This window comes from Hippoglossus hippoglossus, chromosome 6 (genome assembly GCF_009819705.1).
Source record: "Hippoglossus hippoglossus isolate fHipHip1 chromosome 6, fHipHip1.pri, whole genome shotgun sequence".
Classification (NCBI taxonomy): domain Eukaryota; kingdom Metazoa; phylum Chordata; class Actinopteri; order Pleuronectiformes; family Pleuronectidae; genus Hippoglossus; species Hippoglossus hippoglossus.
The window spans coordinates 10,979,929-11,005,184 of NC_047156.1; the positions used below are offsets into that span (position 1 = coordinate 10,979,929).

General features: G+C 43.0%; 1 long non-coding RNA gene across 1 annotated transcript in view; it reads right to left on the reverse strand.

Annotated features, from left to right (window-relative positions):
• The window catches only part of LOC117763207, a 106,126-nt gene that overhangs the window by 63,982 nt on the left and 16,888 nt on the right, over window positions 1-25,256 (reverse strand). The window lies entirely within an intron of this gene.

Consider the following 25,256-nt stretch of genomic DNA (forward strand, 5'->3'; position numbering starts at 1 on the left):
AGACACTGCATAAAAGTACTGTATACTCAATGTGTGTATTAATATTACTGGTCCATCAAGGGCAGACAAAACAATGAAGCTCACAGTCTGCCATCTGGATTAGTGGTGCAATTCGTCCTCCACTTATTCAACTGCTGATATCTGGTTCTAAATGTGTGAACATGACACATCTTAAAACATTAGAATGCAGCCTAGAAGCACAATTACTAGATGAGTTGCTGCTTTGAACCCTGGATGTGGCTTGCGCCCACACTCACAAATCTTTCTGACAGCAGGCGTCTGTACTCCAACACCTTGCTATTTGGTGCGGATATGGCAAGCCATGGCATGCAAACAACCAGTTAACCAGATTGCATCATGACAGCACATTCAAATGTGTCCAACCATTTTCACCCACACCCTAACAAAAAAATTTTAGAAATATAAATAGGAAACTTGTGTATCACCACCATGTTACAGGCTGGTCTGCTCCGTGCATTCTCCATCCATCCATCATCGACACCACTTATTCTTTGAGGGTGAAGGGGGAACAGGAGACAATCCCAGCTGACATTGGGTCAGAGGCTGGATTCCCCCTGGACAGGTCACCATCGTACCACAGGGTCAACACAGAGTCAAACAACCATTCACACTCCTGTTCGCACCTATGGTCAATTTAGAGTCTATGATTCTTCCTGTGAAATAAAGGATCGATACACAATACACACAAATTAATTCAGGGCTGAATAAAGTGGGACACAATTTATTCAATTTCATCTACTTTGATTTCGATCTATACTTCCATCTATTATTTAGCAAAACAAAAAAAAACTGTTTGAGGGACAAAGCTAAGCTCAAAAGTAGGTCAACCCTTGAAAGGCTCTTGGAATCTCCTAAAATCCAAGTCCCTGAAAATCAATACCTCAAAATGGCATCAAAGGGCTGTGCAGACTGACACATGCACCTCAAACACCTGTGCACATTCCATTTCAACAAGATATATGGTGAGCGCCTACAGCGCTGCACTGAACTGTGGAGAGAGTAAACAACGTGGCACGCGTCTCAACCTACACTCTGGGAAATATCCCTAAAACTCACAGAGACACACACACACACACACACATACCTAAGACCGTACATATGCATATAAACTTGCATATATACACACAGGTGCCAGACAGACCGAGTGCACTTCTGTTTTGATAGGCAATGAACTGAGTGTTGGAGATGAGGATCTGTGTGAAAAATTGGGCCTGCTCAGAAGCTGCTGTGCATGAAGCCCTGGAACCCACACATGGAACGCGTAATTGAATGAGAAACGGTCTCTCGCTGGATCAAGACAGTTTTCTGGCACAGTAATAAAAGTATGAAGTCGCTACAGACTTTTTTTTTTTCTGTTGCTGCCTTCATTCTGTTTGCAGCACTTTTATTCGTTTAGCCTCTTGGACGGCTCGCTCTGCATCCTCCCTGCACCGAAGCATGCATAATGTCATGAACTTGTGTTGTTTAATACTTTACAGAAAGTATAAACCCAATATCACCAACAGTAGAAGTACCTGTTTCCAGAAGAAACGCAGACAGAGAGATTGGCAGAATACGGCAGCTGCTACACAGGTCTGCTGCCAAGATGGAGGAGTGCTGGGCTCCTGGTTTCAGAACTTTCACACACTCTCACACACTCTCTCACACACACACACACACACACACACTTCTCTTGCTTGGCTTCTCAGTGCACCCTGACTATCGCTGCCATTCACACATTAAACAGAGGGAGGAATGACTCAGTGGCATGCTGATGAGTATTGCAACAAGAGGTGCAGCATGTGCGCGGATATAAAATAAATAGTAATGTGAACGCCAGACAAGGGATGACATAGTGACAAGAGACAAGTGATTTACAATCCACGGCCACAGCGGAAAAAAAAACATATGTGTAAACAAGCGCTGAGCTTTACTTGCTTTTTAAAATCTGGCTGCCTCAAGCAACAGAACATATCTCATTCTGGTGACTCCCTGGGAAACTTTTAATTATCTCTTAAAGGGAACCAAAGTAGTAGCACATTCACCTACTTTCATGGGAGTAGTCAGACGTGGAGGAGAAAACTCCACTGACCTCTGTATTTTTCAGAGTTTTCCCTCACATGCAATTTGATTTAACCGGGAGACCTAAAGTTTGATCTTGAAATTCTCTTGGCTGTTTATGTAGGCATCGAAATGTGGGAAGTTTGAAAACTCACATGCCCCAGTGACTGTGAAATCTAGTCCCCGATGGTTGATGAAGTCGGGCGGACGGACTGTAGTAAAACTGTCGAAAAGTCGTGATGCGTGATATGGAGAACATTTTAAATTTACGAAAAAGAACAAATAAAAGAATTTATGGAAAATCCAACAATAACAGACTAGCACAAAGAAAAGTAGCAGTTTTATGATTCTAAAATACATCTAGTTTCATGTCTACATAAATAATGTCTAAAATAAATGATGCAAAGCCGACATAAATTTCCTCAGTAATTTCTCTCTGTACTCCGGCTTCCACCTGCAGTCCAAAGAAATGCAGGCTAGATTAACCAGCAACTCTAAATTGGCTTGTAGGTGTAAATATGGGCGTGAATGGCTGATTGTCTCAATATCTCAGCCCTGTGATTGGTTGGTGGCCTGTCCAGGGTGTCCCCTGCCTCTCGCTCAATGTCCGCTGGGATTGGCTCTTTAAAGTTAGAAATAGAGTGAGAGCAGTAAAGGTTTTGTGTTCCCCAACAACATTTCATTGGTTCTCTCTTGCCCCATGTCCCATCATTCCACCAAATTGAATGGAAATCAATTCAGTAATTTAGCACAATCTGGCTGACACCAAACAAACATATTGACGGGGGTGACAACATACCATCCTTGGCAGAGATAAAAATACAAGTGGGGTATTCACTCCTGTTTTTGGTCTTTCGTAGAATACAATGAGAAATGTCTACAGGATGTGTCGAACCAAAAAACCATTGACTTTCAGACAAGGGAACCAAAAGTGCTAAAATGCTAGCTAACGATGAAGAAATCAAGAGATTTCTGATTTGGCTATTAATTTATTTTAAAATGACAAGATCAAATTTGGCACAGAAGACTCAGAGAGCTGACATTTTGAGAAGGTAAGAGCAGATCTTGAATTCTTGGATGCTAGATTGATCTTGGATCCCTAATTGCTTTTTAACTCTGGTGAGGAGACTGCTAAAGGCTGTGAAAACAATCTTTTTAAAGGACATTTCAAGTTCAACCAATGCCTTGGACGGTCTGTTGGATGCTTAACACATGTTGTGGAGCGTTGTGTTGTTTGTATGGAAGATGAATCAATTTGCAACTTGTCAGCCATGACACGAATACACCACATGTGCGCGTATGGTGAGAACCTTGTATTCGACAACCTTGTTCCCCTCTTTGCGGATGACTGCGCTCTCTGTACTGATACAGAGCATGATTGCCTTTCGAAAGAATGTGGTAACTTCAGTCACAAAATTATGAACAGATGAAAACCTACTCTACTAAAACGCCTTGTGAAGCCCCGAGTTACTCCCAGTGCTATTGAGAGCAATGCATCATTATCTAGGCAATATATATTTTTACACAAAAAATAAAACATCAGCAAGAAGCAAATTGCAGTAAAGTGGCCAGAGCTAATGGTTTGTCAGGCCATTGTACTTCCTCCATAAAAACGGTCTCTGCACAGGTTTAAGGATCAAGTGACAATCTGTTGTGATGCACAAAACAGTGACAATTTGATGAACAGCCTCCTTACACCACCTGACAGAGTGTAAACATCAAACCATCCACATGTGTTACAGAGAATGTTGCCGATAAACCACTTTTCACACGAGTTATTTATTTCAGCAATAAAAAAGTAAGTATAATTTTACGGATGTCACCCCTATTTTCACGGTGCTGTACGTGCTCCCAAGTGTCATATATTGGCCAGACTTAAAGTGAGAAGCCGGTCCTGGCTTTAGAAGGACGTTGGCCACAGACAGAGACGGAGCCACGGACATCTAGCAATGTGTTTCCCAACTTCAGACCACACTTGAAGAAAATGAATATTTACGGAGAATGAGGCGATGGAGGGATTTAATGGATTTACAGGGAAGGAGCAAATGGTCCTGGCTTTGTGTTTTAGAAGTGAAGTTTGGCTGCCATGTGTCCCATAAACCCAGACACTTCTGTGATGGTTGGTTTTTAGTCACAGGTTTATACAAAGACAGAAAGGTGATCAGAGAGAGTGGATTAAAAGGACCATAGCTCGCCAAGCAATTCCCTTGATTAATCCCACATTTTCTTTCTGGCACACACGGGTACTCTTTTCCTTTGTTGCTCGCCCCTCTATCACTCTTATGTGCATACAAAACGACACAGCCCCACAGAGCGTAGAGAAAAACAAAGTACCATTATAAAAGTTAGCACAAAACCAGCGGTGGTGTCATGAGTGTAAACTCCACAAGACATGGTTATATATAAGGATGTGCACAACTTGACATAGTGTCTATAATTTACAGCCACTCAGGGTATTGGGTTTCAGTTTGATCCCCTAAAAAGAACTGTCCCAAGTGCATGTGAGGAGCGGCGATCTGAACAGGAGCCACAATAGCAATCTAATACTCTTCAAGTGATCCCAAGATTGAACAAAGATTTACCGTGAGCAGAGTATCCCAGTTCTATAACTCACTGAAACCATGACTAAACTGAAATGACATGTCATTATTCCTGTTTCTAATTAGGTCAGATCTTTTTTGAGAAGTAGTATCCATTATCCAAGTATCAGACCGTGATATATTGGAGTTTCACTTGAATCAATAAAACCTGTTCCACGACCTAGTAGTGACCCAAAAGTCTTTAGCGTTGCTTCATTGCACAGCAAACATGTGAATGTGTCTTCAGAATCCACAGATATAATTGTAAACATGTTGAGGACAAAGCTGTAATCGTGCAGACTCAGGGTTTGCCGATCGATCGACTATTCTTCTGGTTTCTATTTGCCAAACAATCAATGAAAATTACATATGATAAAGACCCTTATTAAAGTTTTCACAAAGGCGATTATATCTTTTCTGAGATACAGGGTTTATCATGTTCTTCAAGGTCAGTGAATTACATACTGAAACCATTTAATAATGCCTCTACAGACTACGATCCAGACAAAATGAATGTGAATATATTGTCTTTTTGTATTTGAAGATCATGACTATGAATCTAAGCAATAGAGGGAAAAGCTATTTCACTTTAAGGTACAAATAACGCATGGATCCTTAACCACTTTATTTTCCCTCAGGGCTTCTTTCATTCAATCGCAGTCCAAATAATAATGTCAACATTCTGAATGTCCTCCAGCGACATAGTTATCGTGTTTGATCTGATCACAAATTGGCAAGATGAGCCATCAAAACAGATAACTGAATAAACCAGTGTTGATATGTCTTAGATTCAATTGTGGAGTGCACAGAGATATCCTCTCATAGGAACTGTTTATGTGTCCAGCGAATGTGCAGGAAGCATCTAGACCGTAAATCAAGAGCCTGTTGTAATCCAAACCAACGTCCCACTTGAAACCAGTAGCCATGACATCCTGAGGCCAAATCACACTTCAGTGGGAACAAAAACATCGCAGCAGTCGGCACAGAAACACAAACACTGACAACAGATACATCACTACCTATCCTCTCATATATCCCTCCACCAGCAGAACTAGAGAGTCCGGGAACCTACACTACACCAAACCACAAGTCCCTGAGGATCTGTGGTCGGAGTGAGTGAAAATCCAGACACATACACGACTACTGTTTCCGTACCTGAGATGGCAGCTTACATGTATGTAAAAAATATTATTATTGGTAGTAGAAGTAGTAGCTTATTTTGAATTTGAGTTGTGGGCATGTACGTCTATGATCTCGTTTTAATATACTTAGCAGTTATGCCACTGACAAAATGTCACTGGGCTGTGGATTCACAAAAACAAAAACTCGGCCGTTGATGTATGGAGAGCAGAGTGGTGATGCTGCATTTTTGTTGGACCACGGCACTCTTTGGCAAGCGAGACTTCAATCCCCCCCAATGTGGCAAACACCCACTCACCTGACAACCCCATCTTTAAACCCTTCCGGCCCCCTGCTGGCAACTGGACATAATGACTTACCCCCACCAAGACAGAACTGTTTGTCAGGCACCGAAACATTAAAAAAACAACACTAAAATTGGAGGTTCCTTTTTAGTTTCAACCAGTACTGCCAAGAAATTTAATTTATGAGAAGGTTTGTCTACAATAACACATTAAAGCCCTGTGAGACGGCAATGCCTGTTTTTATATCGCCTACAGGACAAGCATTCAATGGAAAGTGGAGGAGACAAATGTACTCAAGTGGTTATTTGCTGAAGGAAGAGTGTGCTAGAATTGGACAGAAGCATGTTCAGTATTTTTGAGGGAACTGAAGGCATTCTGTGCCGTGGTCAGGTTGGACCCGGAGCCAGTGTTAAGAGTGTGCCTCATGTCTCAAACAATGCTTTGGAGTTACAGCACATTGTTTGAGGTTAGGGCCTGTGGTTGAGTAGAGGTCTAGAGCACACAGTGTACTCCACTCCCTGTGCCTCTTCATTTGAGTCAATGCAGTTCCAGGAAAAAATATGGTAGCACTGAAGTCAAAGGTTTAATGGGATTGACACCGTTTATGATGACTTCTCTTCTGGTGCTTGCTTCGATTTAGTTTCAGGAATTATCACAGTTATTGTGTTCAAAATAGCACAAATACTGCACATTAAATTCATCAATAAAGTAAATTTACTTCTGAACATGAAAGACTTGTTGGTCCATCTGTGTTACTACTGGTAGTAATGTCAGGATTCAAAAAAACTTAAGTAGTGACAAGTCTGAAGGAGCCCCAAACAAGTTGGTAAAACTGTAGAGATATCTGCATGAGGCTTGTGTTGTTCTTTCTACATCCATGAGTAAGTCAGGGTCTTCTTGGGTCCCAAAGGTCTAATGTCAGCATCAGAGTGGTCTGAGAATCTGCTGTCTGACGTATGTGTACACATCAATTTGTTATGTCCACATTGAGAAGGCCTAGCCAATCCATGGAGCCACGAAACTCCAAGGGTGCTATTCTCTATTAATAGATTCTGCATATGAATATAAAGAATGTATATACGAGGGACAAGATTTGGGGGCTGGAGGCCTGCTGGTTTCTAGTTTGACCATTCCAGTTTGAGCAGATTTGGTTGCCTCCGTGTGGAGGGCAAATGAGGCAGACCACATTGACCGAAATGCATCAGCTATCAGCATTTTAATTTATCTGCATTCATATGCAGGTAGCAAGTAACGTTCGACTTGTGTGATGAATGAAACTCGGCAGACTGTAAACCGTGTTTTGCGAATGGAAGATGGAGCCTTGGCCTGGATATCTGACATCTACAACGGAAGACCCAGAATAATGGCTGTTGCCCTCAGAGGCTAATTCATCATCAGACGATAGCCGATTGTCTCCGAGATTGCAGTGGCACCAACTACATGGCAGAAGTCCATGTAAGCATCCACAAGGGATTCTAATGGAGGCCTAATGTTGGTGTTTGAGGGATCCCAAAGTTTATAAAGTTAACCTCTCAAGTACAAGTGTAGAATTACAGCTGATCACACCATGCAGTGATGGAGTGAAGTCTCCGCACAGCAAGATCTTCTGTGAGTTTGCATGCCTGTGTTGGCTCCCTGCCACAGTCCAACAAGCCAAAAAATGTTTTGCAGCCTATTGCTTATAGGGCGACTGAACACTGCAGATACAAATGTGCTTTGCAGCCACTCTGCATTTTGAAAAGAGGACAACTGTTCACAAAGTTCCAGTCAGTGTGATATAATAAAATAATTGGATTTTTGTCTTTTAGCTTGCGGTCATCTTCTTTTCAACTAACATCACATTAACACATGTTCCCAACTCCTACAGCCACAACTGGGCTCCAAATCAGCTCCAGTACAAACCACTGGGTGACATCATCAGGACACCGGACCCACTTCTTCTACAGTGCACTCTGTGTTGTGTGAAGTAGGTCAGAGTTATGCCCTGCCAGGTTAAAGGACTTCACGGTCTGACCACACTTCCCACTGTAATGAAATATGCTTTTTGTGAATTAAGTGTGGTCATATGGTATTTGCCTGAATTATAATCAGTAGAAAAAGATAACTATGTATGTGTCCTAATTTTAGCAGAGCGTCTGACCTACGAAATCAGGGATTGTCTGAAAAAATATACATACGTTCACGTCTGAGTTCATGTTTATTCTGCAGTGCAAACACCTAATAACCCACCCCCCCACACACACACACACACACACACACACACACACACACACACACACACACACACACACACACACACACACACACACACACACACACACACACACACACACCAGGATCATTGGAAAACTGCTTAGGGTAGAGTATTAGTGTGTTCGGTGTGCTTAGCCAGATCTATTAACTATCAAAGCATACAGTCAGTCAACTAACATCACTGCAGAGCCAAGGCACACCGGGAGAAGCTGTAAGGCTGGAATTGTTGTTGAGTCATATTGGACACCGACAGGACTGGTGACGTGCCACCTTCTGTAGAATTTATATTCCTTTCTGATTGTGCAATAAATTTAGGAGCCGCTGCAACACAGAGTCTCAATTTTCAGCATGAATAGCAATTCCAGTGACAGCTAGACGCCGGCCACATGGGCCCCGCCTGCCATTGGGAGGTGGGGCTTAGTGAAAGAGGCTACCAAAACAACATTCTCCAGCTATGCTAATTGGCATACTTTCACATGGGCTGGAATGCTATGATAACATCCACCTCTATTCCCTGTGGAGGCCTTGATCATGCAGGCGTTTACTGGGTCAGGGGAACCTTGATGTGGATGAAAGCAAGGTAGAGGGGCTCCATTATGGATATACAAAGTGGGGGATGGTCTCTCACTCCTGGACAGACACATGGTATTTGGATATGTTGGGGGAAGCTGCTGATTCTGGCAATGGTGTTTTGATGCATTGGGGGACAGAGGGAGGCTTGGACTAAAATTTCTGTAATTTAGGGGCCTCTGCTGTCAGGTAGCTGTCACAACCTATGCACAGTGGGGTCTATAAGGCAGGGGGCCTAGTGGGGAAGTAGGGTGGGTTTTGGGACAAAGTGGAGCCCTGTCTCTGCAGGGATGGTCACAGAGGCACGGGATTGATGGGGTGGTGATGATAGACGGAGATGTCAGGGAACAGACACCCATTCAGGGTGGGACCAGTAAGGGAGGCCTATGGGGAACTCTGGGCCCCATCATCACCTCCGCTCTTTGGCCTGGGCTTTGGAGGAGAACCTGGGGGAGGGAAGAATAGAGAAGAAGGGGGGACTGTCCAGTGGGGTTCATACACATCACCCCCATATTGGTTTATTATTCTGGAGTGTGACCTGAGCCAGCTGCCCCTCCGAGTACAGAACCTACAGTCTGTGTCCACACAAGATGCTGTGAATCAATTACTGCTCTATGCTGCCCGAGTAAAAAACAACTTCACAGTGCAAGTATGGTTGTCATGCTCGCAGTCTGAGCAGAAGGCAAAACAAACGTAGCTGGTTTCCTCATTTGAAGGGCATGACATTTTGGGTCACAGCTCCTTTGCAGGGCCTCCCAGATATTTCTGAGAGTCCGAAATATGAGACTGATAAGAATCCGTCCGCTAAGGTCATACCAGGTACCCAGAGGGAGATTGTTGGTGATAGCCATGCATGAATATCAGTAGGGATGGATCAACTAAACTTTTCTCTCTTAATTCTCAATCCATAGTATCTGCTGATACCAGTAATCAACGTTTTCCTTTTACCAAATTTAAAATCTGTGCACGTCACTGAATCTTTTTCTGATCGTGGTCAGTACTTTAACTCCTGGGCCACAGGGACATTCCATCATTTTTGGTCATCCTTGATCATGACTGAATAATTTTGGCTAATCGTGTCTGATTTGTCTGACTTAATAGGGTCGGTATATGCCGATATGAAGCATACCAAACAGACTCGGTATTCCTCATCATTAGTCGCGTGCTTAATGCTAATTGCTTTCCAATTCCACAATATCTATTCTCACTTAGGTGCGAGTTGAGGTGTTTTTCTTTCCTGGCTGCTGCTGCAGACAGACAAAGCCATGGATGAATTGGCTATTGTTTGGGGTGCATGTGGCATTCACGTCAGGGGACAGAGTAACCAGAGACACAGCCTCTCCACATCCTCACCAGGGAGCTGAGCCAGAGAAACTCTAGTCACGTTCAAATAAATTATTTCCTGTCCAAATTGACACCCTTCCGTTGCCACAGTGTGGCTTTGGTTTTCGTTTACAGTAATTTGGAGTCTGGGTGGCACAGGAATGTGGTGAAGGACTGAGACTTACGGTGCTTAGGCTTAAGATGACCTGCGTGCTCAAACTGTCAGATGAGTTTCGAATAATTATCAATTTAGATTTTAGTAACAAAGCTATACTGCTTTTCTGTTGAAATGTAAATCCCTCTTAATTCTGGCAATGCAATTAAGGCTTAAAATGCATAACTCAACCTAGATATTGATATTTGATCTATATTTCTTTATAAATTACGCTTTTTCATTGGTTAAGAGGCCTCAGACAAACATGTTCCCCATCATCTCATACATTGCATTTGAGTCGATCTACAGGGCCACAAAAGGGGCCTTTAAGGTTACGTAGGTTAACTGAAGGTGCATATGAAATACTACTGAGTGTCTAAAATCAGACAGGCCCTATTTAAAACTGCCTTGGAGCCAGACCAAACACATTCCCAGCCAATGCATCTATTCCAAATAATAAAACAATCAAAGTCACTGAGCTGAAAACATCCAGCAGTGTGTGGGTGTGTAGTTTGCATAAGGTACACAGAGTTTTGATTGCCTCACAGCAGCACTGAATCTTTACATGCTCGTGAACGGTAAAGCTGGCAAATTTATTTTTGATCAGTTCCAAACATTGACAGACCTACATGTGGTGCAGTCTTCATTTCCAGCTTGCAAGATTTAATAAACGTTCCCCGTGTACACAGGATAGCAGGACACATGGTGTTCATAAGTGACATAATGCTCACCCTGCTAAAAGGTAATGGAATCCCCACAGCACAGAGAAATTAAATACAGACATATGGATATATGCACAAATCCACAGCAAGACATCCTCTCTCTTACACTCACTCCCTCTGCTTCCTTGTCTCTTCCACACTTTTCATCCTTCATATATTTACAGCCATAATCCAAATTGTCAGCACTCTTTCCAAATTCCTGTCTTAATGTAAAAACCTGCATTCGATTGGAAGCTGAGGCAGGTTTGGAAAATACATCTTATTTCCGTAAGCATCCATCTTTCCTGTAAAGACAGGGCAAGTGAGGACGATCGGCACAGAAGCTCCGACAGATATAAGGGAGTGCCCTCAATTTACTGAGGCAGAAAGTAAGAGGGTGTTGCACGTAGTCTTGTGTATCAGATGACTCAAATTAATTTAACAACAAAAGCAATGCTGGGCTCATAAAGTATAGCCTGCAGCAGATCCATCGGGCCCCATCCTGCCTGTTAACTATTATAGGATTAAAAATATATATATCATGATTTAAAGAAAATGGAAGTGTGAGGCACAGTGGTGCAGAAGTGTGAATCGCGGTTCGGCCCCCGGGACCTTTCTTTGTGGATTTTGCATGTTATATGCACATTATCGCTGTGGTTAATTGGAGACTGTGTACTAACTGTAGGTGTGAATGTGAGCAGGAAGGGTTGTTCTATGTAAACTCTGTCCAGGGTGTGACCTGCCTCTCAAGCAGCTGGGATTGGCTGCAGCCCCCCGACCCCCGGATGGATGGATGAATATCATGATATTGGTGTAAAATGAAAGATCGGCAAAAAATCTTTGCTGTTCCATAGTTTTTTTTATATACCTCACACCTTTGGTCTAATTGATACTATGTGACATCATCATCACTAAAATACCAAAGTGGTGTCTAATCACACAACAAGCAAAAACCTGCTCAATTTAAAGTTCAGGAAATAACATCTGTTGATGGGTTCATGACGAAATCCTGTCAGATGTGAAGGATGCTGTCACGGATAATAATTGAGTGTTGGCAGAGTTGATAAGATAAAGAAAACATGTTGCTAGTTTATATAACAAGCTGTATTAGTCTTTGTCAGTTTTGGCCAGTCGCAAATTATTCAAGGGCCCTTTGGAGGGCGGACCCTTTTTGATTCAAATAGGCCCGGCCATAGCTAAGACCGCCAGTGATTCAAAGCCATAAATAAAATCTAGTAATACAGAGTGATGTAGTGGCTATCCGTTCCAGTTGCATATTAATGTGAAGGTTAAAGCAATCTGACTGGAGGTTCACAAACCCTGTGAACAAGCAGAGGCCAGCTGCCCAGTCTGCCCCTAACCTCAACCGACTTCCAGTGTCTGGAAGCGGGCTCCCAGTCGAAGAGCTTCCCAAAAACAGTGCTACTCCAGAGGAGAACTAATTTACAATCCAAACCATACTGCACCTCCAAGTGTGGAGGTTTAATGTTGTCTGCAACACAAACCGCTGGTTTTAATGAGAGAGTAGGCTGGATGTCAGTGTTTAGAAAAGGAGGCCCATTATCATTATTACTATTACGTATTTCCATATGTAGCTGCCCCGGCCATGACCGCTTACAACTTGATTATTACAATAAATCTCTCCACATACAGGACACAGAGCAGTTAGCTTCTTTATGGCCACTTGTTCCCCTTCCAAGGTTGATCACCACATAGAACAAAAGATCAAATGTGCAGTGAGAGCATGGCCGGCACAGTTAATCTCCCTGTATGAAAGAGAAAAAACCTCTCAAGTCAATAAAACACTAACGTAATGAAGTGTAGAGTTCACAGAGTGGAAACGTTCAGCCTTACAGTGAGCGACAACAAGGCCGGGTTAGGTCCACAACAGTTAACGTTGATATTGGAACATGAAGTAACACTGGACTACCCTGATATACGATAGCAGGAGGAAGTGCACAGCGCTGACCGGCTGCTATAGGAGATGGAGTGCTGAAAGAAAAAGGCTGTTGTTTTTGTGATGGCGGGGTTGAATAGAAAGAGGGGTATTATCCGAATGCGTGTTGAAACTTGTTGTTTCACTTCATTCTCCTTCAGTGTCCTTTACATACCTCACAGCTTAATCTAAGCTTCACATGATCCAGGTGGAGACACCTAATTCATGAAATTCCAAGATGGCAGCATTAAAGAAACATTAATTCTGCGTTCGGAAAAGCCATTTAGTTTAGGAACCTTCTAAGTGAAATGACCTGGAAGTGTTTCAGTGGCCGCCATAAAAAGAGCTGTTTGAATTCTCTAAATGATAAGGAAAGGAGCTTCAATGCTTCCTAACTTATCTCCTTTGGCATAGGAAACATCAGATTATCCTATGTAAAAGCAACGAGAAAATGCCGCCCCACAATTCTTTGTGGCATCAACATTTAACACAACCTCGCATATGCACCTGGACGCACCCACGTAAATATAAAAAACAGAACAGCTGTTTTATTATCACGATCCAGAGGTAGTAAGATCTGTTGGCCTCCGGTCCGAGCGGGTCGGCAGTTTCCATGTATCAATTGGTTGGCCAGAACTCTGACTGCATAGTCCCACTTGCTGGACTGAAACAGGACTAAATGGTGGATACTCCCCATGATCCCCAACTTCCCAAAGCAGAAGGTGTTGCTGTATAAAACAGGCCCAACTCCATTTGGAATTCTTGGTAGGTTAAAGGTTTTTTCGCAGAATATCAGAGATTAACCCTGGTTTTGAAAGTCTTATTTTTTTCTTGACAGATCGGCTTAGGTCTTTAACTCTCTGGACCTGATTCAGGCCGTTTGAAACACAGACGATTATTCAGTTAGGCACTTCTTGCGGGAGATCGTACCCACTCAGCAGAGTTACATATTGCAGTAACAGGTGTTTGGAGCGAGGCATGGGAATGAAAGGGGAACCAGTCTCCCTATTAAAAGTCACTGTACCATCAAAATGATTATGCTTTTTTATTTTAAGGTAAAATAGCTTTAAATCAACTGTGGAGATAATTGTACACACAGTATGAGGAGGTCATGTAAGTACACAGCTCTCTTTTGAATTTTCTACAGCTTAAGAAAATGACCTATGATGTCATATTTCAACACCTTTCCTTCTGCCTCTGTACCCCACAGTGGGTCTACTTCTCTTTCTGATGAATGGTTAAAACAAATCTTTTCTGACATGAGGGGGTAAGCACCTGCGAATGTGTGATAGGTGCAGGGGGCAGGTTAACACTAAAGCAGCAGACATTAAAACTCCACAAACTCCTCCTCACAACTCCTTTTCCCCACTCTACTGGAGGACTAAACTAAAATGGCACGAGGTTGACAGTATGCACATCAAGTTTTGAGCAGATTTGCATTTTTGCACACGGTTTGAGTTAATAACAATGTGTGTATCATTTTTTATCTTGAGCCATTGCCGAAGTCTTTTGTGATGGTGGGTGGGAGCCAAGGTCTGGCTCCACTGCTCCGTGTAGGATCTGGCTCTGTTTACCTAGTCCTGATGGAGTCCAGATGGACTTTCTATGACTCTCCTCTTCCTCACTGGCTTGCTGAGTCTGGACCACTCACTCCAGCAGCCAGGCAGAGCTGGGTGGATCATTTCTGGATGGGCAAGGACGAACCCAGATGGTTCTTAATTGAGAGGCAAGACAGGGTTGCTGTTCCATCATGGCAAAGCTGGATGTGAATTTAGGTGTGAAGTCCAGGATGGAAAGACGATGTGCACAAAAGGACAGGAAGCACGGGACTTCATTCCTCTGCAGGGAGGCGTTAGCTTGGTGGAGGGATTGCAGACCACCATAGTAATGCAAAGTAAGGAATAATGAATGCATTAAAAAAAAACTAAACATTAAAGTGCAATTTTCTTTTAAGACTACCCTTTCCAGAACTTCTGCTGGGCCCAGTTTCACACTCTTATGGTTAGCCTCAAAATAAAACCAGGCTTTCCTCCACGGAGAAGACAGGGGGGCTTCAGGGAAAAACAAGCTCCTGGGCAAAATGTATAGATGGTCTCCAGCCCCCTTTCTCTCCATGGGAAAGAGCTCCTAAGCCCTCAGGCTAATGGCTTCCATGTGCAGAGCCCCAATACATCTGAAAAAAACTGTAATAACAACATGGAAAAAGATCTGTGTTATTGCGTCGCATGTCATAATCTTCAAAGGGTTACACTTCAGCCTGTCTGAGAGATGCACCTCTGATGACTGCTGGGGCCCTAATGTCAAGAATGTTTAGATATGTCACCGAGAGCCCCGTCATCTCTCTCTCTCTCCCTCTCTCTCCCCCACACACACACCCCCCCCCCCCCATCACAGACACATTTGGGCAAAAGCACAGCATAGCAGAGACCATTTCCTGATTACTTTTAAGGCATCTATAACTTTTAAATACATGCATAAAGAAAACATGGGGGGGAACCCCCCCCCCCCCCCAGTTAAATGAAATGTTAATGTCAACATACAAAGTATTTACATATTATGAATCCTATTCTAAATGAATACTGACACAGGTTATAGCCCAACAAAAAAAGGTTTCTGTAAATACAGTGTCTTTGCAATAAAGCCGTGAGTACACAAACCCTGAGAGCACTACCTGTGATCACAAGCTTAAAGCTGGAATGAAAACAGTTGTGGCAGATATGATGGAATTGAAAAACGTCCAAATCAAATGAAAACAGAGTCCTCACTTTCCACTGAACCTATTATTTTGCCACAGGCTGTTACTGTAGCTGTTACCAACTATTTAAACACGAGATAAAATGAACTTTAATGACTGACATCACTGGTGCACACAGAGAGGGGGCCGTGCAAGTGCATACACATTCAGATAGAGTTTACCAAGGATACACGTATTATATATAAAAATCAAACTGCCTCAGCCTTGAAACCTGGGATTATTGGTCATGTTCCACATGCTGTCAATAAGGAGACAGACAAGGTAAACACCTGCAAAAGCACATGCATGTGTCCGCTATTAAATGTCATTAATTGGATTTGGCTGCTTCCTCAATGAAAAGCCCCGAGGACACCTCTCGGCTCAGCTTGATTTCACCACACGAAAAGTTGCAGAGGAGCTTGATTTTCAACCAACCACAAAAAACAAAGACCATGCTGACAGTAATCCAGATTACACTGGCTGGAGACCGGTCAGTGCTCAGAGCTGCCTCCTAACATATACTGCGGCTTGTCAGCCTCCTCTTTTCACTGACAGCAGGAAGTTTTCATTTCTCATAGTAAAACCCTTCAAAATATAATTGTGTAGCACATTCCGTACAAAGTTGTCCCATTGCTCTTTTCACAAGCAAATGTGAAGCAAAATAAAATGAAATCGAATCAAAGTTAAACCTCTGGGCTTAGTCTCAGTTTGGATCTGTGTCATAGAAAAGAGGCAAAAGCATGTGAACGGTACAGAATACATGCACAACTGCACTGACTAAATATTTAATGAGCATGTAACTCATTTGTGACAATGGGATTGGATTCACGGAAAATGTCAAATGTTTTTGATGACAGCCATGACTTTGTTTGCCCTTTTTAACCCCGTGAAGGTTGTTTGCATGTGGCAGCACCGTCTGCACATCCATGTCAAGAAGAATATTAAAGGACTGTCACTGTTTTTAGGCCAACCAGAAGTACGAACTGGCATGAGTCGGTAGATTGTGGGCAACATTACATATGGTTTATTAGTGTGTGGGGTCCCATCATAACAAAAGACACTTTGTTGTTGTCACTTCATTTCCCTGAACAGATGATGTGAGAATGTCAGACTGCAGTCTGGTATCAGGCCAAACCCAAATCTGTGACAGAACAAGGAAGCTGGTCTCTGCCATTAACCCTCTACTCCCTGTTTTTACCAGTCGCTGTTCTCAACAATCATAAAGCTAAAGCGACAGACTAACAGACTGAATAAATAGAGCTAAAGACTGAGGGACAGAATAAAAACAACTCGAATGCTGGTGCAGAACTCCACCAAGGCCAGACACCTTATGAAACATCTAAATTTACCAGATCCAGATTTGTATTTGGACTGCATCAAACTGCACACACTCATAAATATCAGTCCCTGCTTTATAGGAAGGGAGAAATCAATGAAAATGTACAAAAATGCTCAAAAAGTCTTTGATCTGCTGCCTTAACCAGATTCTCACCAAAACTTAATGGGTGCTTTCTTGACTCATACCACATCCTTCCACCAAGTTTCGTGGTAATCAGTCCAGAAGTTTCCGTGTTATGCTGCTAACTATCAGACAAACGCTGATGAAAACAACAGCACACAGCATTTCACAATTGAGTGCATACATGGATATTTATGTGCATGGCTATTAAAACCAGCTGGAGCCAGGCATTAAATGCTTAAATGGAAGTTAAATGACATTTTCCACTGGTCCCCTCCATTACTTCACACCCATGTGCTGAGACATTTACCCTAAACCCACTAGAACGGACTGCACAGCTCTTAAAATAAATGTGAGATATTCAGGCTTAACGCTCAGCAGCTACCTGAGTGATCACAGTGCCTCAGTCCACAGTAGTCCCTCTCATTTATTAATGTCCCCGTTTAAGCCTCTGTCATTTGTATTGGTCTTTTTCCCTCTCTTTTCTTTCCACTTTCCAAAAAAATCATCTGGCAAGAATCTGATCCAAGTCTTTACTTCAGCGATCACTACGCAAATATTTGACAGATGACAAAAAATACTGCACCTACTCTCCCACCCACCCTCAGCATGATGGCATGCATAGTTTTGCAAAAGCACATACGCATCCCCAGAGGCTACTTCCACCTCTAGCTCTTACATAACTTGCTGTAAGACTGCTCCAGGAATATTTCACAGTCACCGGACTACTGTAGCTGCGGACTCGTGTCCCAGGTGCACGCAGGTCTACCATCTGTCTTCAAGGACAGCTACATCACCGCCACTCGCCCAGATAACAATGGAATGATTGGATCTTCCTGAGCCGCCGACCTGACTCCAAATTCCATCTGTAGGGGACTAGAGAACGTATTGCTGCTATAACGCTCCAAAACAAACACAGTAGGTGATCTCACTCTCTGCAGTCCACTCTCAAACATGGCTAATATTTTGTCCTTAGACGATCATTAATCAAAGAAAGTAACTCTCTCTTTTGACCTCAAGCAGCAGGTCGCTCTCCCAACACTTGATTTATCGTCCCTCGTCTTTCGCTTTCACACAAACTCTGAGTGGTTTCACACACCCTGGTCAAGGTCAAGCAACACCCAGTTTTCACTGGTGAACTTCGGTAGCTGCGAATGCGAGCGCTTCGGCGAAAACAGTCAGCGATGAGCCGACTGCCACAGCCCAGCGATCAGTAAGAGCGGGGACAATATACGTACAAATGCTCATGTATGTTCATTTACTGTGAACGCCAAGTAATCAGTGTTGTTCCAGCACTGACAGGCAAACAATATAGAGTCATGGCAGGATGAGTGCACCACACCCCACTATCTCTGAAAACACTCCACTCCTGCACATTGCTGTAGTAGTAAGTAGGACTGTTTTTGTACCTAACTGAGACCATCTTATAAAAGCAACTCTAAATGGGACCATGAACGGAAAAGCTGAGTGAATTAGGGATGGCACGTGTCCAGGCTTTCTGATGTGTGAATCAGTGGAGCTTGAATCTGAAAATGGAGTTCAGCAAGTTCAAACACAAATGAAGACGGATTAGGCTTATTGCAAACATACCAGTGTGTCTTTACACTGAAAATGCAATCTCGAACAAGTATGATCTACTGCCAGTGCATGCACCTTTCGTCAACTGTACAGGCATTTGTCTTCATGGGTATGAGATCAGAAAATGCAATGGCCTGGTAGCAGAAATTCCACAGTGTGTTTTTAAAGTGAGTTCATGCCTCGAGAGATAATTTGAAACTTGATGAAGTGATGTCATACGAAAAAAGGTGAAAGCAGGTCGCCTTAAAAACAACAGGCCCCTTCTATGAGTGACACTAGATGATAGATAGGGCAATAAATACAGAGACAACACATATCTGAATGTATTGGTTCAGAACCTTATTGTAGAACAGAAGCATTTGGTTTTTATTCTAACCGAGAGAAGCTAGGTCTCGGCTTTGTCTGTCCATCTCCTCAGCCACTTGGTTTAAGAGATTAAACAGGCCACCTTAACGTACTGCAGGAGTCGTCCCTAGTTTGAACTCAGAGACCAGTATACTGCCAGTAATATCCAGCCAACACATGCTTGAATCTTGCCAAAACAAGCCAACAAATTTATCTTGAAAGTTAAAGCTGGAACGTGTCACAATGGACTGACAGTAGGGGGACAATAGGAGAATTGTGGTTCCAGAAACAATAGGACCAAAATGTTTCAGGATTATACACAAAGCAGAGATATGACTGCAGTGGCCGTGGTGGGAACCTGGTGGAGGAATACGCTTTGGGAGTTAACACTGAGAGAACAGTGCATCTGAATGTTTTGGATGAGAGTGAGGAAGTGCAGGGCCTCATATATCTACAGACACATCCATAAATCAGTTATCCCCTGCACCCATACGACACACACACGATATTTGACATGACTTTTGCATGACCTACAGCGGATCACATGGCATGGAACTTATGAGACATATATGGACGGGTGACAAATTGAAGGAAAACCTGCAAAAATAATGAGTCGAGAAACATAACAAATGCCCCGACACGGAGCTCAAGGGGTCACCAAACGGTTTGAGTATGAAAATCATACGCTGCGGGCCTTCTCAACCAGAATCTCAACCCAGTCAGACACCTGTGGGAGATTGTGGATGGAAATGTTAGACAGCAGTCTCAACCACCAACAGCAAAACACCAAATTAGTTAATATGTTTTGGAAGAACGGCTTCCCATCTCTCCTGCAGAGTCCCAGAGGCTTGGAAAAACAATGCCGAGGCACAATGAAGCTGCTCTGGTGGTTCATGGTGGCCCAACACCTTACTAGCACACTTAATGATGATTTGTACTCAAACATGTCCGTATCGAACATATCCGGTTGTTTACAAGAATTAACTCCGCCAAGGAGGTTATTTTTTCATGTTTAGGGAAGGTGATATCTGAGTTTGTGAAATTTGGTGCAGCTTGATTGAATTTAAGGAGACCGTTGGGCCTTGGAGGAGGTGTGGGCCCGACATGCCATTCTAGTTTTATATTTAATGTGAAAACAATGAGATAATGTGGTTCAGATACTTTAAAGTTTTTCACATGGACTCGCAGGCATTGAACTAGTGTATATGTAGATTCTATGAAATTCCTTTTGCTGAGCATGTATGATTTACTATAGCTCCCATTAGGAGCGGCATTAAACACAAACTTAATAGAAGCCCCATTGCGCTGGAAACATAGTTGGCCAAAGGTGTAGCTGAAGAATCTCAGCTCAGCTTGTGTGCATATGGCATATCCAACATTCTGTAAAATGAAGACTTGGAAAAACAAAAATGTGGAATTTTTTACCTTCCATCCAACGTTGATGAAGGTCATGATAACTGATGAGGACATTATGTTTGCATGGAAAAAAATCATTAAGTAAAGAATGGACGGAGGATTTGAGAGTCACAAACGCTGATCTTCTCAAGATGTGTGACATCTCGAAATTCCTTCTTAATCCTAATTTCCCTCCGCGCTGCCATGCAGCATATGTGCATGTGGTTGAGGGAAGACGACATACGCTTACTGATCTCATTAGGTTCTAATATATACTTAAAGACATTTGTCACTCGTATTTTGTTATGAATATATAATCACAAGCAGGGCCTGTCGGATACTTTAAAGGTTTAACGGTGAAACTACGCAGGAAATGACAAAGATAAGTAGAAGCTGATGGGGTAATAACTGGGTCCTTACAGGTAATGACGGGGTCCTCTTGAATGTCAAAAGTCCTCTCTGTCACCCTGCGTTGAGCTGAAGTGCAGTTTGGGGCATTGAGGGGTGTAAGTGCATCCAATTGAATGCAGGCAAAGACCTTGGACGCGACTCAATGTTCAAAATAAAACCAAAACACAGCATGAAGAAACACTGAGATACAACAAAGTCAGAGAGGATTTACTGTGTCCCCATCACTTCCTGAAACTGATCCAAGGCTTTGACAGTGAAAAAAAGCACCATATATGTGCTGAATGTCTACCCCCTTGTGGACGAAAGACATACTGCTCAGTCTTGAGCATCAAAGCAATGAAGAGAAGGAATTTGCCAATTTTATGCAGGGCACTCTAAAAAGGAACTGAGGGAAAGAAGTAGGATTCAAAACCCAACCCCTCAATGTTACGTTAATTAATATTAACTGGGACAAGTTGGTTTTTGCATCGATGTGAATGTGCAGGTATCTGTACATTCTGCCCTCACAGCTCCTATGAATACAACTGTCAAGGTAATCTCCATTGACCTGAGACAAACCTGTGTCTTGCCTGTTTGTGCCAAGCATCATTAAGAAGCAGTGAAGGCTGCCAAAACCAAGCCCCACAGGCCCGACTGTAGACAGAGCAGCAATGTGCAATGAACCTGCCAACCCCGAGCTGCAGAGAAATCACACTAATATCTCAGTGTCGCTGCAATGTGCTAACTTAAGACGGCTATTCCAAGTATAGTCGTAATGCCTCCACTCTCTCTTTCAAACAAACTGTTTTCCTCGTTCACCTCTCACTTCCTCTTCCCATCGGTCGGACTGAGAGCGAGGTTGGCACACAGAGCTCCACCAGGGAGAGGGAGAGGGAGACAGGAAAGGAGATTTTGCTGGAACCGATCTTTACCTCTGATAGATCTTTCCACACAGACTGGGAGGGATTTATTTTTCTTAGAAACCCAACTGCAGAGAGACACAGGCAGGTTAGTACGTCCTAAAGCTGAATGCAGGACCAAAGAAGTTGTGGGTGCCTGTGGCATTGTGGTTAAACTGATACTGATCTCCGCGCTGATGCTTACTCAGTGACTCACCGTGGCACAGTGTTGGCCATTAACCAAAAACATTTTCCTGGCACGTTCCCGCACTGCCAGGGTGTGTTTTTGTGTTTGTTTTGCTGATCCATTCTTCAAAAACAGATGAGATTTTTTTCCCCCCATTAACGAACAAAAGTGGGAGTGGTGCATGCATAGAAAATTGATTTCATTCGAGCACAATATTGCCAAAAACAAGTCTTATGTTTCAGCATCTTGCTTCAATCAGCGGCAGACAAATTCCAGTCATTGCCCATTCAGGACTGTTTTCTCAAGACAGAAATGCGAGCGATGACAGTCATCGTGCAGACAGGGCAAATCATACTGTAGTTCTTAGAAAGCTGGTCTCTTTTTGATATCACTCTGAGGCTCGTAGCAATTTATTTCACTGTATGCAATAATGCAAAGAAATGCATAACTGTGTTGAGAGAAACAACTGTGGATTGATTACAAGAACATCTGTGTACGTATTTCAGCGTATGGGAGCGTCTATGAATCTGTATCTGTGTAATAACAATAGTATGAATACCTGTTATCCGATGCCAAGGCTGTGAAGGCGTTTCCATGGCGTCCCATGGGATCTTGCCCCCGCCCAAAGTTCACAGCGACTCCACAAGCAAAACACATAAATAACAACAAAAGCAATTACCATCACAATCCGCCGTTTTCAGCAAACGTGTACAGCAGCGAGCACAGCGAGGAAGACGTGGGATCAGAGGATCTCAGAGCAAATCAAAACCAACCCTCTCTTCCCCGGGAAGGTCCCAGGGCCTTTGTTATCTGCCTTCAAAGTATGAGTCATCAGTTGCATTATGGGTATTATTGTTGGCTGTGGGACTGTGTCTTCTCATGACCCGAAAAAAAAGTACAGCGGAGATAGATGCCTTTTGAATCGCTGCATCCGCATCCACCTGACATTTATGAGAATTGTTTCGTGATGATCATTCTGTAACAGCGTGTGCAGGTCGAGCCCTTTCATTCTCCTCAGTGACGGTGCTTTACGTCAACCTTAAAGAGATGAGGCCATTGCTACAGATCGTGCACCACTACCTCCAATCCAACGCACACAAAGAACGCCACTAGCTGTCAGTCACTGTAACTGATGTGGCCTATCACATCCCACAAACCCAATCATCGGTGATTGTCAGTCGGCAGGTCTACAGACCCTGGTGCTTACCCTGTCTAGACACACCGGGTGACTGGCAGCCATGGGCATCTGCGTAGTACACTGCACCCAGTTTAACCACAAATGAGTGCTCCACTGTCATTGAGTGTCATAAATCATCCCCTCGCGCATAAACAGTCTATAAGAGTTGGGGGAAACCAATTTGAAGAGTAATTTTAAAATGGTGTTTCAAAGAATAAGTAGTTCAGTTATGGAATTTCCTTTTGATCAAATTAGCACGCTTGATTCCTGAGGCTAAACTGTGCTCCAGCAGAGTTGCTATGGTTCCCATACAATGAGCCTTTCCATGCTGGGTTGTTTTTCCAGCTTCCAGCAGTGAAAAAAGAATAATTGTCCCGGAGCTGACGGTGGTTTGAAACGCAGTTTTAAACCTATGCTGCTCTGCACAGAGTAAACACTGCACTAAGGTGAAAAGAGCTTCATTCTCTCTCAGTTATCTGGGCAAATAATAATAGTTCGCACTGTGGGAAAGGCGCTCTCCTCTTTCCAAAAAACAAATATTATTTCCACTCTTTAACTGGCCGAGCACCGACAGAGACATACTGTACTAGGACTGTTTTCAGTATTTCCAGCTGAAACCTCACTCAGACCTCAATTCAACATGGCCCTCGGCGATGCCTGGAAAAAATTATGCCACCACATATATTATCATATTAATTACCACAGTGTATTTTTGCTCACCAGGAGGAGGAAGAATCACAAAATCACAAAAACGAAAATGTTGTCTAACCAGAGGAATTTGTTTACACAGAAGAGGCAAAAAAAAAAAGGAAACAACCTTAAACAGTAAGAAGATTTTCCAGCAGACCACATTTAACAAGAGACGCTTTAAGACCAAAAAAAATAAGATTAATTGCGACATCATCACTTGCACATCTGGTGCAAGATGGACTAACACTGAGCTATGTGGGTGCTTTTCAAGAACATTAACCCGCTCACACTAACTATAGGGCTGTGACAGTATATTTGGGATTCTGCAAATTTGGATAATGGCCCTGGGAGGGGGAGCCTAACCTTCTCCAGACACAGCTGTGACTCGTCCACTACACAGAGGGGCTGCTGTTCCTGTGATACGGACTGATAGTGTCTATCCCATCTGCTCCCCCTCAACTGGAACCACGGCCGTAATCGCCGAAAGGAAGTGGACCTGTTATTATTATGACCTCAAAGGCTTTGGGTGGTCCACACGCAAACATATAAAGAGAGAGCGACAGGAGACAGCAGGCATACGCAATCATAACTATACCAAAACACTTTGATACCAGTTCTCCAAACACCTGCCATTTATTTATTTATGAGAACACAGACAACGCTGCTTGCGCTGACCTAGAAGGGCATGAGGTGTATTCCCCCAAACCTTTTATATACACAACATTAATCTCTGGAATGCAGTTTTCTACGAAACCAATGACAACTGTTTAAAGTAAACACATCTACACAAACAAACCTATCCACTAATGACTCGGGTAGCCAAAAACACTACACACTTAATATATACTAGTCCATAAACACGTGCATACCGGTGCATGTGTGCATGTGCATACAGATGCACATATGGAGAGAGATTTGCAGCAGTCACAGGATAATACACTACTCTACAAACTAGTCCATCAGTGGTTGGAGAGAGATGATGCTGGCAGAGAAGAATCGTGACTACAGTACAACACAGTACTGTCCAAACAACATGTTCAGCCTCGCCCAAGACAAGCAGGACAGAGCTTATCTCCACACAAAAGACACAAAGCCGAGCACATTACGACGACAAATCTGAGAAAACAACAAGGTGTTGCTTTAAGCAGGCCCTCGCTAAGTCTTTGGTTATTTTTCTCTGTAAGACTTGAGATCAGGTCGGAAAAGCAGGTCCATTCCTCGCCTGAACGCGTGCCTGAGGTGTGGTGTCATGTCAGGGATGCACTCAATGCCCTTTTGAGTTGACTTTGATCTATTTAAACTACAACCTATTATTGCCAGAGATAAAAACAAGTCATAAAATACTCCTTTATGCAGACAACCTATTTTTTTATGTATAAATATATAAACATGTATACATTT